We start from the raw sequence: 13879 nt of genomic DNA, 5'->3' as shown, positions 1-13879 counted from the left end.
ACACACACACACACATGTAATTAAAGTTTAAATCGATGAATAACAACATTACAAATTAAAATCAAATATTATTTAACTTTATATGAATAATAAATACAATGTGGGCAAAAATATAAATGTATACAATGAGTATGATCATAAGTAACATTTTGTCAATGTTGGTCCATATTGGCTACCATGAAATAAAATTCCAAGTTTAACCTTTTAAGGACATGTACGTCACCATCGGTATATGACCTATAATCATCAAACATCAGATGATACACTAATATATTTCGTAATCAAAGCCAATGCAGGGATAGAAAGTTCGACTGGAGTTTTGTATATGATGGTCAACGGAATTGCATGCACTTTACAAAAAAGTAATGTTCATTGTTTTTCTATGAAAACTTATTTAAAAATGTTGACATTTTGGAGGAAATTGTGCTGAGATATTTGCTTCCTTACTAGCTACAGCGCGTGTCCAAAACTCCAGTTTGCCGCGATGATATTGAGCCCGCGATAATACAGCCCTCGATTATATATCCGCAACCGTACGATTTTCTTATCTGTGCTAGGAGTTGTCGGTTATTTTCTATTTCTGACAACGCTGTCTCGAATTCGGCCATGCTATTTGTTTTATCATCAGTAGCCACGGAATACAGTTAACGTCTTGAGACGGCTTTGTGCCACTTCAAGCACATCTGAATAGACACGTACTCGTGAATGCAATCGTATTGAAATTAATTTGCTAGCACCACCAGAGACACCGGTTACCATCGATATAGCTCCGACAATAGTACTGATTGGTGAACCTACGATGGCTGCTGTTTCCGTGATTCCAACTTCACCAAGACCAAAATGTACTGCTTCGGCAAGACCACCAATACCATCAGCAACCAAACACGCAAGTTTGTACTTAACAATCAACGTGGTTCTCTTGGTGATTTCATCTCGCAGCTGTTCCTTCGATTATTTTTTTCACGTCGGTAACATTGAGAGTCTATCGTAGTTCTATTAATAATACATCTCGAATTTCAATTGCTCTACTGGTAAACCCAGTCCGATCTCATTACGTCCGGGTGAAATACGAGCACGCATTTCTAGGCAATTTCCCTTTTTTATTGGCACAACTGTCATAATATCATTTTTTATTTAAAAAAACTCTTGGGCACAAGTTCCAGCAACTTAGTTAGCTGTCTCCTGACACGATACAAGTATTTCAACATATTTAATCATGACAAGAATGGAGAGAGAGAAACTGAGACGGGTTGACGGCATAAAAACAACTTTCATGATTTGAATAAGTTGTTGAAATCGTTCGGTATAGGTTACATATTTGCATGTATGTTGTAGAACTCAATATATTTCAACTGTTCGCCTTTTGCCATAAGCAGTAAATCTAAACTAGCAATTAAATATGTTCTGAGAGTGATCTTTTCATGTATTCAGTTGGTTGCAGGCTATAATTGTGACAGAATATGTACAAATGCAAGTTGTTTTCTACCACACTGAAAGAACCAGTAAGGGTGTCAACAAGATCAGCTTCTAATATCACTGGTCTAAAAAATTAGAATTCGTATGTTTCAGAGATAAAATTATGGATTTTGATGTGGTGAATTCAAATATGACAATTAAAACAACTGATTGGCTACTGTTTGGAAGATATTTAAGTTTGTACATTTTACTGATATATATATATATATATATATATATATATATATATATATATATATATATATATATATAGTTTTAAACATAAATTGTAACACTTGGTCTTTTCATGCATTTATGCATGCTTTACATAATAATATTTCACCTGTCCTGTTTATGTAACATTTTTTAAAAAAAACAGCAAAAGGGTTATATGAATAAACAATTTATGAAACAAAAAAGCGAATAACTATTATGTACATATAAGTACATAGTTCAGTCATTATTCAGTGTCTACTCAGCGCTTCTTGGCTTGTCTCTTGTATTCATTAAATATAGCACCTCTTGTCACTGTCGAGCAATAGCCTGCAAGCACTGATGGGCTCGATTTGACCTGATATAGTTTCTCCATTGCTGCAATGTCCTGGTGAAATCGCTCGCCGTGCTCGTCGCTCTCTGCTCTGCACTTCGGTGCAACCAAGGTTTTTGTATGCCTCGAGGTTTTCCACCCACTCCCTGTAGTTGTCTACCTTGTTGTTTCCGAGAAAATTTGTTGACACTAACTGGAAGGCTTTCCATATCGTCTATTCCTTGCCACACAGTGCACGGTCAAATTAAAGCTGTAACGATGTCACTTTTTGCCGATTATGCCGATACCACGTACAGCCGATTATTAAAATTGCCGATACCGATTATGAGACCGATTATTTCATTATTATTTGTTTTATAACAATGACTTTTTCAGAAATATAAACATATTAGTGTAATGCAAGCAGGTATTTCGCTGTGTGAGTTATAACAAGGTTGTTTATGTGGCAAGTGAATTTGAGCTTCTATACAAAACAAACAGAAACTGGATAAGAAGTACATTGCTATTTATAGAAAACGACGATCACACAAACAGAAAAATTGAAAAGCTTTAAAACTAACACTGATAAAACTTATGGTTTGCCAATTTAAAATATAAATGAATGAAAATGTATTAAGCTAGTCTTTTAACTTTCAATGATGCAGGTCGCCATTACTAGATTTCAATAAATGACTAAAAAAATGTTAATAACAATAGCTCCATAATAATTAAAATTAATAATAAGCATGCTTTAAGGCTAAAGTTAGACGTCACTGTAAATTGGCTGCAGTTAATACTAAAAGCCTAGTTGAGGTAGGTTGTATTTAAGCAACAGTAACATTTCTCCTTTCTCGCCAAATAACGATCCAAGACGATCCGAAACAAATATGGCCTTCGTCACAAAACAGCTGCTCGCTCGGAACGCTTGAAGCTGATGCAGACAAATGGCGTCTAGCTAATTTGGCCAAGATGTCTTCTTCTCGTGGCAACAGAGGGCTGGCTAGATACAATTCAAGCATCGCGTCAATGGCGTCATCCACGTGGGTTGTTTCGTTGATGGTATGGACAGGTTCGTCACAACCACAGAAAACAAATCCCAGAGACGCAGTGTCGATGGTCCAGTGGCGTTTGTTTCAGTTTCAGATTTTCTTTTTTGGGTCGGGGGTTCCTCCTGCTTGTCAGCTGACGCAACTATTATGCATTCTGCTCTAAGCCATTCTTTGGATCTGGTCACAAGTAATTCTTCGCTGAATAGGTGATGTTCGAATTGCGGGTCCTAGATGGTGGCCAAGACTAGCTTCTTGTTGCTGGCAACGTCAGCAAAGCGTGTGTTCAGTGACGTCTACATATCACGGCGCATCGTCTGAATACCTTGTCTTGCTTCATTCTCTTGAGCCAGCAACACTTGGAACATTTTCAGCATAGGAAGAATGACAGATACTGATGTTTGTCTATCACTTACTTCCTTGGTAATGTCCGCGAATGGGCCTAACGTATCCACAATATTGTTAATCAAGACCCACTGTTGGGCTATTAGGCTAGGCAGGTCATAGAGAGCAGCTTTGTTCATATAATGAAACCAACATATTGTATGTAGACGTCCAGCGTGACTGGACATACTAGACGAGTTTATTTTGGGCAACACCAAATGTTTCCTGCTGATTTTCGAGCTGCTGTTGTGTCAGGATGGAGTGCCTGAAATTGCTGACTATGGATTGCAAGATCGCCAAAACATCTTTGACAGCTCGTTGCGACCGAATGCCATCACTGACATGAAGCTGCAGCGTGTGTGCAAAACAGCTGATGCTGTCGATTTTAGCCAGTCGCATTGCTTTAACCATGTTTGCACCTCCGTCACGCAGAAGAACATAGATATGAGTTTTGGGAATGTTGTATTCCTCTCATAATTTTTCCAGTTTGCTCGCCAAATATTCTGTGTGTGATTCATCGAGAGGCGTTGCTGCTAAAATCACCTGTTTCCTCTGAAAGTCTTCTGTAAGCCAGTGTGCCGTAAGACTCAACAAGGCTACGCCAATGGACGGGTCTGACCACGCATCAGAGGTCAAAGTAAGGTCAAATTGGGCAGAAGCTAAATCACGCACCTTGCTTTGTATCGCCTTATGCATTCCAGGTATAAAAAATGTGGAAAAGTACTTCCGACTTGGAATTTTATAGCGCGGTTTTGCCTTGGCCATCAGACGTCGAAATCCAATGTCTTCACATCTACTACCATGAACTCTGCAATAGCTTGCCAACTAATAGCTCTTGTGTCGTCAAATACAAGTAGCTGCTTCCGGTTCAGCATGGCGTCAATAGTCACAGAACGAGGAGTTGCTGAAGCTGCTGCGGTTAACTGTGCAGCATCCTTTTCTTTTTTATCTGCATGAAACAGGCCATATTCGACGATCTGCTTGCAGCGCAAGTGCTGGACAAGATTTGATGTATAGTTTTTAGAATCTTTCTGGAAATGCATGCTTTGCAAAGTGTGCAATTTGCTTTGGACTCATCGACTGCATTTACTTTGAAGTAATTCCTGACTAAACTTGAATGTTTTGAGTTCGACATTATGCATAGGCTTGGTAGCATATTTAATAGTGTACAATCGCTAGTCAATATTAATAATCCAATCGATTCACACTCTTGAAACAAATTTTTAATCAAGTTACTACTAAGTTGTTCACGTGGCTGGATGGATGCACGCACCACGCTGCGAGTCGCGCGCTGAAGCAGCTCAGCAGCTGGGGTATCCATGGGGAAACGTCGCTGGCACTGACATGCCAATATCAATGCTGCATAATATTCGTATGTCATTGTTTAGCTGCTTCACCATGTGACCTCTATTCGTTGATTAGCAGCATTGCAGAACTGGATAAAGAACAGATTAACTATAGTGAGTCATAGTTTTGTAGTAGTTGGAAATTTCACTAGCTATCTAATCTAATCTGCCTAGCTATCTGCTAATGTGTATGCTATAAATTCAACAGCCACACGAGGCCTCATTGGCTGGTTGGCTGATGTGATTGGGATGAGTGCATAAATGGTATTGAAAACGTGTTGTGTGCAGACAATCAGCTGTAGCAAGTGTGTTAAAAAGTAATTACTTTTGATAATATATTGTCTTTCAATTAACCCCCAAATCAAATGTTTATTCCTTAATTTCCACTATTTAATTCTGATTTAAAATTCAAGCCATGTCAAGATGAATGTTATGACTGAATTTATATTTTGGAAATCTGTTTACATCGTCACCGATTATTTCTGCCGGTACCGATTATACCGATTGTTATAATAATCGGTCCGATTATGAGTATGACCGATTATTCGGTACAGCTGTAGGTCAAATGCATCATCTCGAACAAGTTCACGAATCTGAGGACCAACAAAGATACCTTCCTTTATCTTAGCTTCACTTAACCTTAGAAATATTGCACGGAGGTATTTAAAAGCTGCTTGTGTTTTGTCCATAGCCTTGACAAAGTTCTTCACCAGACCCAGCTTGATATGCAAGGGTGGTAACAAAATCTTCCTTGATTCAACAAGTGGTGGATGCTGAACACTTTTCCTCACAGGCTCCAATGACTGTCAGAATGGCCAATCTCTCTTGATGTAGCAGGAATCTCTCGCACGCCTATCCCATTCGCAGAGAAAACAGTAGTATTTTGTGTATCCAGTCTGCAGACCAAGCAAGAGAGCAAGAACCTTCAAATGGCCACAAAGCTGTCGCTGACGTTGATCAAAGTTTATGCACCTAGAATGTCGTTTCATGTTTTCATACATTTCCTTCATATGGACTGCAGGACCAACTGGAATTGATGGCAAAACATTGTCATTATGCAGCAAAACAGATTTAAGACTCTTCTTCGATGAATAAATGAACAGTCTCCATTCATCTGGATCATGAACAATGTTGAGGGCTGCCATCACACTATCAATATTGTTGCAGGCTATACGATTAGCTTCCAGTAAGAAATGGGACAAGATCCTTTTGACGGTCATGGAACATGGAAACCCTAACATCACCTGCCAGGAGATTCCACTGCTGTAGTCTGGAACCCAACAGCTCAGCCTTACGCTTGGATAGTTCCAAATCTCTGACAAGGCCATTCAGTTCACCTTGTGTTATGAGGTGTGGTTTAGAGCAGGATAGGAGATAATATGATATGGGTCATGTGACACTGATGTTTCAGAACTATATGTTTCATCATTTTCCTCTTCCTCGTCTGACTCAAGAGGGAATGATCCTGGTGCATCAGGAACCGACAGTCCTTCGTCTGGTACTGGGCGTATAGCTGATGAAATGTTCGGATAAAGCATAGTCTACTTTTTCGTCTTTGACACACCTTTCCCAACTGGAGGCATCATGCAGAAGTAACAATTGCTGATATGGTCTGTTGGCTCTCTCCAAATGATTGGCACTGCCAAAAGGCATAGATTCCTTTTCCTGTTCAACCACTGGCGAAGATCTGTTGCATAGGTGTTGCAGTATATATGTGAGGCCCACCTCTTGTTCCGATCTCTAATTTTGCAGCCAAGAAAAAGGTGATAGGCTTTCTTAACCATAGTGGTTATACTGTGCTTTTGCGATGCAAAGGTCACTTCACCACAAATATAGCAGAAGTTATTTGCGTTGTTCATACAAGTACGAGACATCTCTGCTCACTTTGGCTAAACAGAACGGTGTTCCTTTGCAAAATCAAGCACTGACAAATAAGAGAGCACGACACTGTATGATTTCTAGAGCTGATATAGGGCGATTTGTTCAGCAGAGTGATGTAAGCTTAGTTATGATTGCATCATCCATGACTTCTAGGATCAACATGATACAATTCGTACTTTGTATGACGCAAATAACAGTTTCAGACTGCATCATTCATAGTTGTGCCTAAAATGTAAGTAATGTCCAAACCCAGTCATATATTTATTAATAGGTCCAGTCAAATATATATTTTAGTCATTTCTGACTTAAATGGAGACCCCTTCTCTTGATAACTCACTTATCCTCCGCCAATCCCAAGTCAAGGGTCGTATATACTGACTCATTATCACATCTTTCAAACTAAAGCCAATCAACAGTTTTAGGCATCGTTTAGTTCTCAGTGACCCAGATTTAGTAAAGTCTGACTGCATTTAATTTGGAAGCATTTTGTCTTTAGACCAGGGACGTCCATTCAATTGTTTTCAAGGGGTGGCAAAACGTGACGGGCTTGTTATTTTTCGTATATAGGCTACAGCACATGCACAGCCAGATGACATCCCTGCTGTAGGCCAGTGCATCCTTACATTTATAATTTACTCTAGTACGGGTAACGTCTAAGGGCCGGTGACTTAAACATGTCATTTTCTGGATTAAATTTTTGGAACAAAACACATTTTAAAAGCACTGCTATTTTGAGTATTCTGTTTTAGATTCTTCCACTACGCCAAAATAGGATTTAGCCTGAAATTGCAAGTGACTATATTATTTGATTGTCGAATATTACGCTATGCTGGTTATGGCGGGGTTGGGTTATATAATTCAATGAGATAGTTTGGAGTTTGCCTCTTTTAAATTTAATAATGTTAGTAATTTTTGTTTCTGTCGTCTAGCTTACAGAATTTCCTACCCATTTTCAAAATAAAGATATGGAAGTCCTATAACTATTCTTGTTGCTTTAAACTATAATGCCCATTCCAAACTAAACAGACATATTCCCTAACTACACAGACATATTCCCTAACTACACAGACATATTCCCTAACTACACAGACATATTCCCTAACTACAGACATATTCCCTAACTACACAGACATATTCCCAAACTAAACAGACATATTCTCTAACTGCACAGACATATTCCCAAACTACACAGACATATTCCCAAACTACACAGACATATTCCGAAATGGGCCTACTCGGAAGTTGCATACAGTTGAGATCAAATTCGCCTGCTAAATTTGTATTTTAGTTCGCGAAGATTGGCCATGCGAGATGATACTTTTTGTCGAATACTATCAATATGGTAAGTCAGTTCGATATTGGATGAAAGTAGTATTCCAAGATGATTATGAAAATCCACATACTTTAAATCAGCATTTGCAAAAACAAGCTCATGCATATGTGTTACTTTCTTGTTCATAAAAAACATTGCCATTTTTTCTTGATTAAACTTTCCAAGCAAACACTTGGAAAATGTATGCAGCCATGTTAGCTCAATATTTACCAGCAGTCGTGTTAGATCAATATTTACCAGCAGTCGTGTTAGATCATTATTTACCAGTAGTCGTATTAGATCAATATTTACCAGCAGTCGTATTAGATCAATATTTACCAGCAGTCGTGTTAGATCAATATTTACCAGCAGTCATGTTATATCATTATTTACCAGCAGTCGCATTAGATAAATATTTACCAGCAGTCGTGTTAGATCATTATTTACCAGTAGTCGTATTAGATCAATATTTACCAGCAGTCGTATTGGATCAATATTTACCAGCAGTCGTGTTAGATCATTATTTATCAGCAGTCGTATTAAATCAATATTTCCCAGCAGTCGTGTAAGATAAATATTTACCAGCAGTCGTGTAAGATAAATATTTACCAGCAGTCGCGTTCGATCAGTATTTACTAACAGTCGTGTTAGATCATTATTTACCAGTAGTCGTTTTAGATCAATATTTACCAGCAGTCGTGTTAGATCAATATTTACCAGCAGGCGCGTTAGATCATTATTTGCCAGCAGTCGTGTTATATCATTATTTACCAGCAGTCGCGTTAGATAAATATTCACCAGTAGTCGTATTAGATCAGTAATTACCAACAGTCTTGTTAGATCAATATTTACCAACACTCGTGTTAGATCGATATTTACCAGCAGTCTTGTCAGATCATTATTTACCAACAGTCGTGTTAGATGATTATTTTCCAGCAGTCGTGTTAGATCAATATTTACCAGCAGTTCTATTCAGAGGCTGTGTTAGGAGTACACGGGGCCTAGGGCCGACCATGACCGCGCGGGGCCAGAGTTTCGGTATATCGATTGGTATGCTACTGCAAACACTGATTATGTCTAGACTAGATCAACGTTCGCGATTTGGCGCACGAATTTAGTGTTTTCATTATTCATTAAACAAAATCCTGTTTGTGGACAACGGCTTTTTTAATCGAACTAATAACATGACGACAATGCCTTAGGCCTAATAAACTTATTATTATTGTCATTTTTCAAATAACATGAAGACACGAATTAAGAACAATAATTTGCTGTGGTATCTATAGGCTATCCGGGTACTTGGACTGAATGATCATAGACTAGAGACAGACGGAACATCGCCCCCCTAGCCCAACGGCTCCCGTGCAACCCTGCGAAAATTTGAAAAACTGAGATCCAAGTTATCGGACAGCCGTTGCCCGCTAGTGGAGTTGAGAACATGGCTGCATCTGTCTGCATGTGTGCTGCCACCTGTTAATTGCGTTCATCATCATCATCATCATCATCATCAGTCTCATGACCTAGTGTGGTCGTTGAGGCACTGTGCTGCTGAACATCTGACCAATTCCCTCCACTTGTCTCGATCGTGTGCCAATGCCTGTGTCTCCACAAAACTTTTCCTGGTCCATTCTGTGATGTTGTCAGCCCACTTTTTTCTCTGTCTACCTCTCCTTCTGCCACCCTGGACGCTGCCCTGCAGGACTGTTGTGGATAGACTGTTGGCTCTAGTGACATGGCCATACCATTTCAGCTTTCCCTTTTTGACGGTGGTGAGGAGGTCCTCATATTGGCCTACTTCGTACCTGATGGTGTTACGCACTTCATTTGTGATGTAGTCCATGTAAGAGATGCCAAGGATGGTTCTGTAGCATCTCATTTCAAGTGACTGGATTCTTCGTTGTAATCCTGCTGTCAGGGTCCATGCCTCACGTGAGTACAAAAAGACTGAGATGACTAGAGCTCGCAATAGTCTGATTTTAGCTTTCAGACAGATATTCTTGTCTCTCCAGATGGGTCTTAGCTTTGACATATAGCTGCCATTGTTTGTGCTGCTCTTGATAAAATTTGTGCTCTTGATCCCTCTTCAGTGATTATGGAACCAAGATATTTGAACTGGCTCACTGTTTCCAGTTCATGTCCTCTGACTTTAATCTTGGCTGAGATTTGTTTGCCACTATTTGTCATCAGTTTTGTCTTCTCAGCGCTTATCTCCATGTCAAATCTGGAAGATGTTTCATCCAGGTCCTTCACTAAGGTGGCTAGCTCGTCTTCACTGCCTGCCAGCCCATCAATGTCGTCTGCAAAGAGGAGGTTGGTGATGTTACGCCCTCCAATGCTGACTGTCCCACAGTGGTTTTCCAGGGCTTCGCTCATGATGCGCTCGAAGTAGATGTTGAAAAGCGTGGGTGACAGGAGACAGCCTTGACGCACTCCCACTGTTCTCTGGAACCAGTCCCCCACATCACCTTGGGCAATTACTGCACTGGTAGCCTTGGCATACAGCTGCTTCATGGTATTGGTTAACTTTTGACCCATGTTATACTTCTTCACTGTGGCTCACAATGCCTCATGCCACACTCTGTCAAAGGCCTTTTTGAAATCTATGAACACATGATAGATGTCTTTTTGGTGTTGCGAGTACTTTTCGCACAGAACCCTGAGGTTGAATATTTGTTCTGTTGTGCTTCTTCCACTCCGGAACCCGGCCTGTTCTTCAGCGATTTTTTCTTCTGCTTGTGGTTTCAGTCTGTTCAAGATGATCTTCAGCATTACCTTACTAGCATGGCTGATCAAACTGATAGTTCTGTAATTTTGGCACAGATGGAGATTGCCTTTTTTGGGAAGTGTTATAATCAGTGACTGTGTCCATTGTGTTGGCCATTCACCTGTCTGCCAGATCTTGTTCCAGATTTTTGTTAGTAGCTCTTTCACTGATTCTCCCCCATTCTTGATAAGTTCAGCTGGGATGTTGTCTACTCCAGCTGCCTTCCCATTTTTCAGTGCTCTTATTGCTGACTCCACCTCTTCTTTGAGAATGGGGAAGTCATCATCATTTGAGGAGTTTGGAACTTCGAGCACCTCTGGGTCTCCTGTGGACTGATGGTTGTAGAGTTCTTTGCAATACTCAGTCCATCTTTCTGCAATGTCACTCGCTTCTGTTAGGCATTTTCCATTTTTGTCTTGAATGGTACTGACTCTTGGTTGTTTCTGTCTGGTGAGGTCTTTCACAATTTGAAATGCCTTTTTGCTGTTATTCTTTATCAGACTGTTCTCCATTTCTGTGCACTTTTGTCCAATCCAATTTTCTTTAGCTTTGCTCAAGATTTTTCTGATATTCTTGTTTATTTCTCGGTACTTCAATGCCCCTGTTGTGTGTCTGGTGTTTTTTAGTTCTCTTCGGGCATCACACAACTTCAGAATCTCTTCTGTAACCCAGGGTTTTTTCTTCGGGCGATGGAGACCAGTGATGTCCTTGGCAGCTGCTGTCATGACTGTGTTGAAGGTGTCTGTCATCTCATTGGCATCACCATCCATCACAAGGAGTGGAGCAAATTTTCCTCCAATTGTGGCTTTGAATGACTCGCAGATGTTAGGGTCCTTCAGTTGTTCAAGGTTGAATTTGAGCCTGATGTTCTTTGGTTTGTTAATTTTCTTCAGCCTCACTCGGAAGTTCATAATCACGAGGTCGTGATCACTCCCAACATCAGCACCTCGGAATGTCCTTGTTTTTGCTCTATTGATGCCAGATCGGTAACGGTTTTGAACCAGTATGTAATCGATCTGGTTGTGATGGGTTCCATTTGGTGAGTGCCATGTCCAGCATCGTGAAGCTTTATGTTGTCCCAGGGTGTTGGCTAGTACCAAGTTGTTGTAGCTTGCGAACTCGAGCAGCCGTCTCCCTCTTTCATTGGTAAGCTCATTGCAAGAAGGTCCACAATGTACTTCCCAGTCTTTTAGAGCATCTTTGCCAACTTTGGCATTCCAGTCTCCTTGCACAATGAGGATATCTTTCTTACTGACCATGTTTAGAATACCCTGTAGTTTGTTGTAAAACTCCTCTATTTCTTCATCATCATGATCGGTAGTTGGAGCATAGACGTGGATAATTGTGATGTTAAAGGGAGATGCTTTCAGACGAATGGAAATGATTCTGCTAGATATGGGGCAGCATTCAAGCACAGATTCCTTGATGGCTTTGTTAACTGCGTTACGAAGTTGATTAAGTTGACTTCGCAACTTTGCGTGCATTACGTGCGGTCTGTATCAGCGTTTCCAATTTACCGAAGAATATGGCTTGACAAACTCATAAGGACTACCTTAGGCCTGAAGCGCGGGGCCCCCTCAAGAGCGGGGCCTGGGGCGGTCGCCCCACTTGCCACCCCCAAACGCCGTTCATGGTTCTATTTCAGAACAATAAGAAGGGAAAACGAATGCATCGATGAATCATCTACAAAAAGAGTGGTGAGAGAATTCATAACATAGGTGATATCTTTTGCCTAGATTAGAAACCAGAGAGGCCCAAACACGGATCCAGGTGGCACAACATCATTTATAAACTTTTCTCGTAAATAAATATCGTGCAAACAGATCATTTGTTTACTATTACTTAGATAGTTTTCAAACAATTTCAGCAGATTACCTGAAACACCGTGTTCTCTTAAATATTTGATCTCTGTGCCAGACCAGATCAAAATATTTACAAATACGATATAACACTTCTGAAATTGTTCCATTGACTTAAATGTAGTATAATGCCTTAAATGTAGTATGATGCCTTAAATGTAGTATGATACAGTTCAATAAGTTGAAAAACGGTGGAATGAATAGGTAAGAATCCTAAGTGATACTTGGAAAAAGACGTTTTTAAATTAAAAAGTATTCATATGTTTACGAATGTGTCCATCAAAACGTTTTACGACACAGCTAAGTAAAATTATATGCCTATGAACGAAACCTTCATGTAAATCAACATTTCAAGAAGACGAAGAATATGCACCAGCTTAAACCTATCTGCAAATTTAATTTCCTTCAACGAAAGATTCAAATATATTTTTAGTCGTGATCCATTTAAGTATTCCGTGACTTACGTCATATTGATCCCCTCTCTCTCTCTCTCTAATAATGACTATTTGTATTTGTCCGAATCAACTGATCTCATTTGAAATTATACTTTTTATTTTCATTTGAATTTCGAGCGTGAACGTTTTTTTTTAATCCAACAGTGAAGCCACATTCGTCACGTTTATTTGATATTATTTAGGAATGTTAAAAATATACGCCAGTGTGTGCTATCTGGAAATTTAATTTCTTTCAAAGACAGATTTAAAACATTTTTGAGTGGTGCTCTTATCGTTTGGCTGAGGCCTATAAACAGTATGTGACTAACACTAGAGTGAGTGAGCAAGCTACTGAGTTAGCAATTTTTGAACAAACAAAAAAGATGTGGCCTTTTGTTATTTTGAAAACTTTCTCTCTCTTGGCAACAATAAATATAACTCTTTTTTATTCTTCCGAATTAACAGACCTTTTTTTTTTAAAAGTAACACTTTTTGCATGAAATCGTTTTCATCCAGAAATACGGCGACATTCGTAGCGCTTTTTATTTGAAAACAAAAACGGACTTCGAGGTTTTGAAGTTTAAAGCATGCAAACGTGAATAATTGCGAATCAAGGAAACAAAATTGCACTGGTATCGTAGACGTATATAAATATTTCACTGTCAAAAATGTCACTGATTATAGTGTAGCAGGGTTAAGGTAGAACAATAGCTAAATATAGTATTCTAATGTTGTGTCAAAATATAATATCCGAAGTTCCAAGGTAATTTCCAAGTTTAAAAATACACTCTAAACATATAATCATATTTTGTTACTTCCAATATACATTCCAGGTTCAGAAGCTAATAACATGGCATCACGTCTAAATATAG

Source organism: Sinohyriopsis cumingii, chromosome 14 (genome assembly GCF_028554795.1).
Source record: "Sinohyriopsis cumingii isolate HCF-2022 chromosome 14, ASM2855479v2, whole genome shotgun sequence".
Taxonomy (NCBI): Eukaryota; Metazoa; Mollusca; class Bivalvia; order Unionida; family Unionidae; genus Sinohyriopsis; species Sinohyriopsis cumingii.
This window is presented reverse-complemented; position numbering follows the sequence as displayed.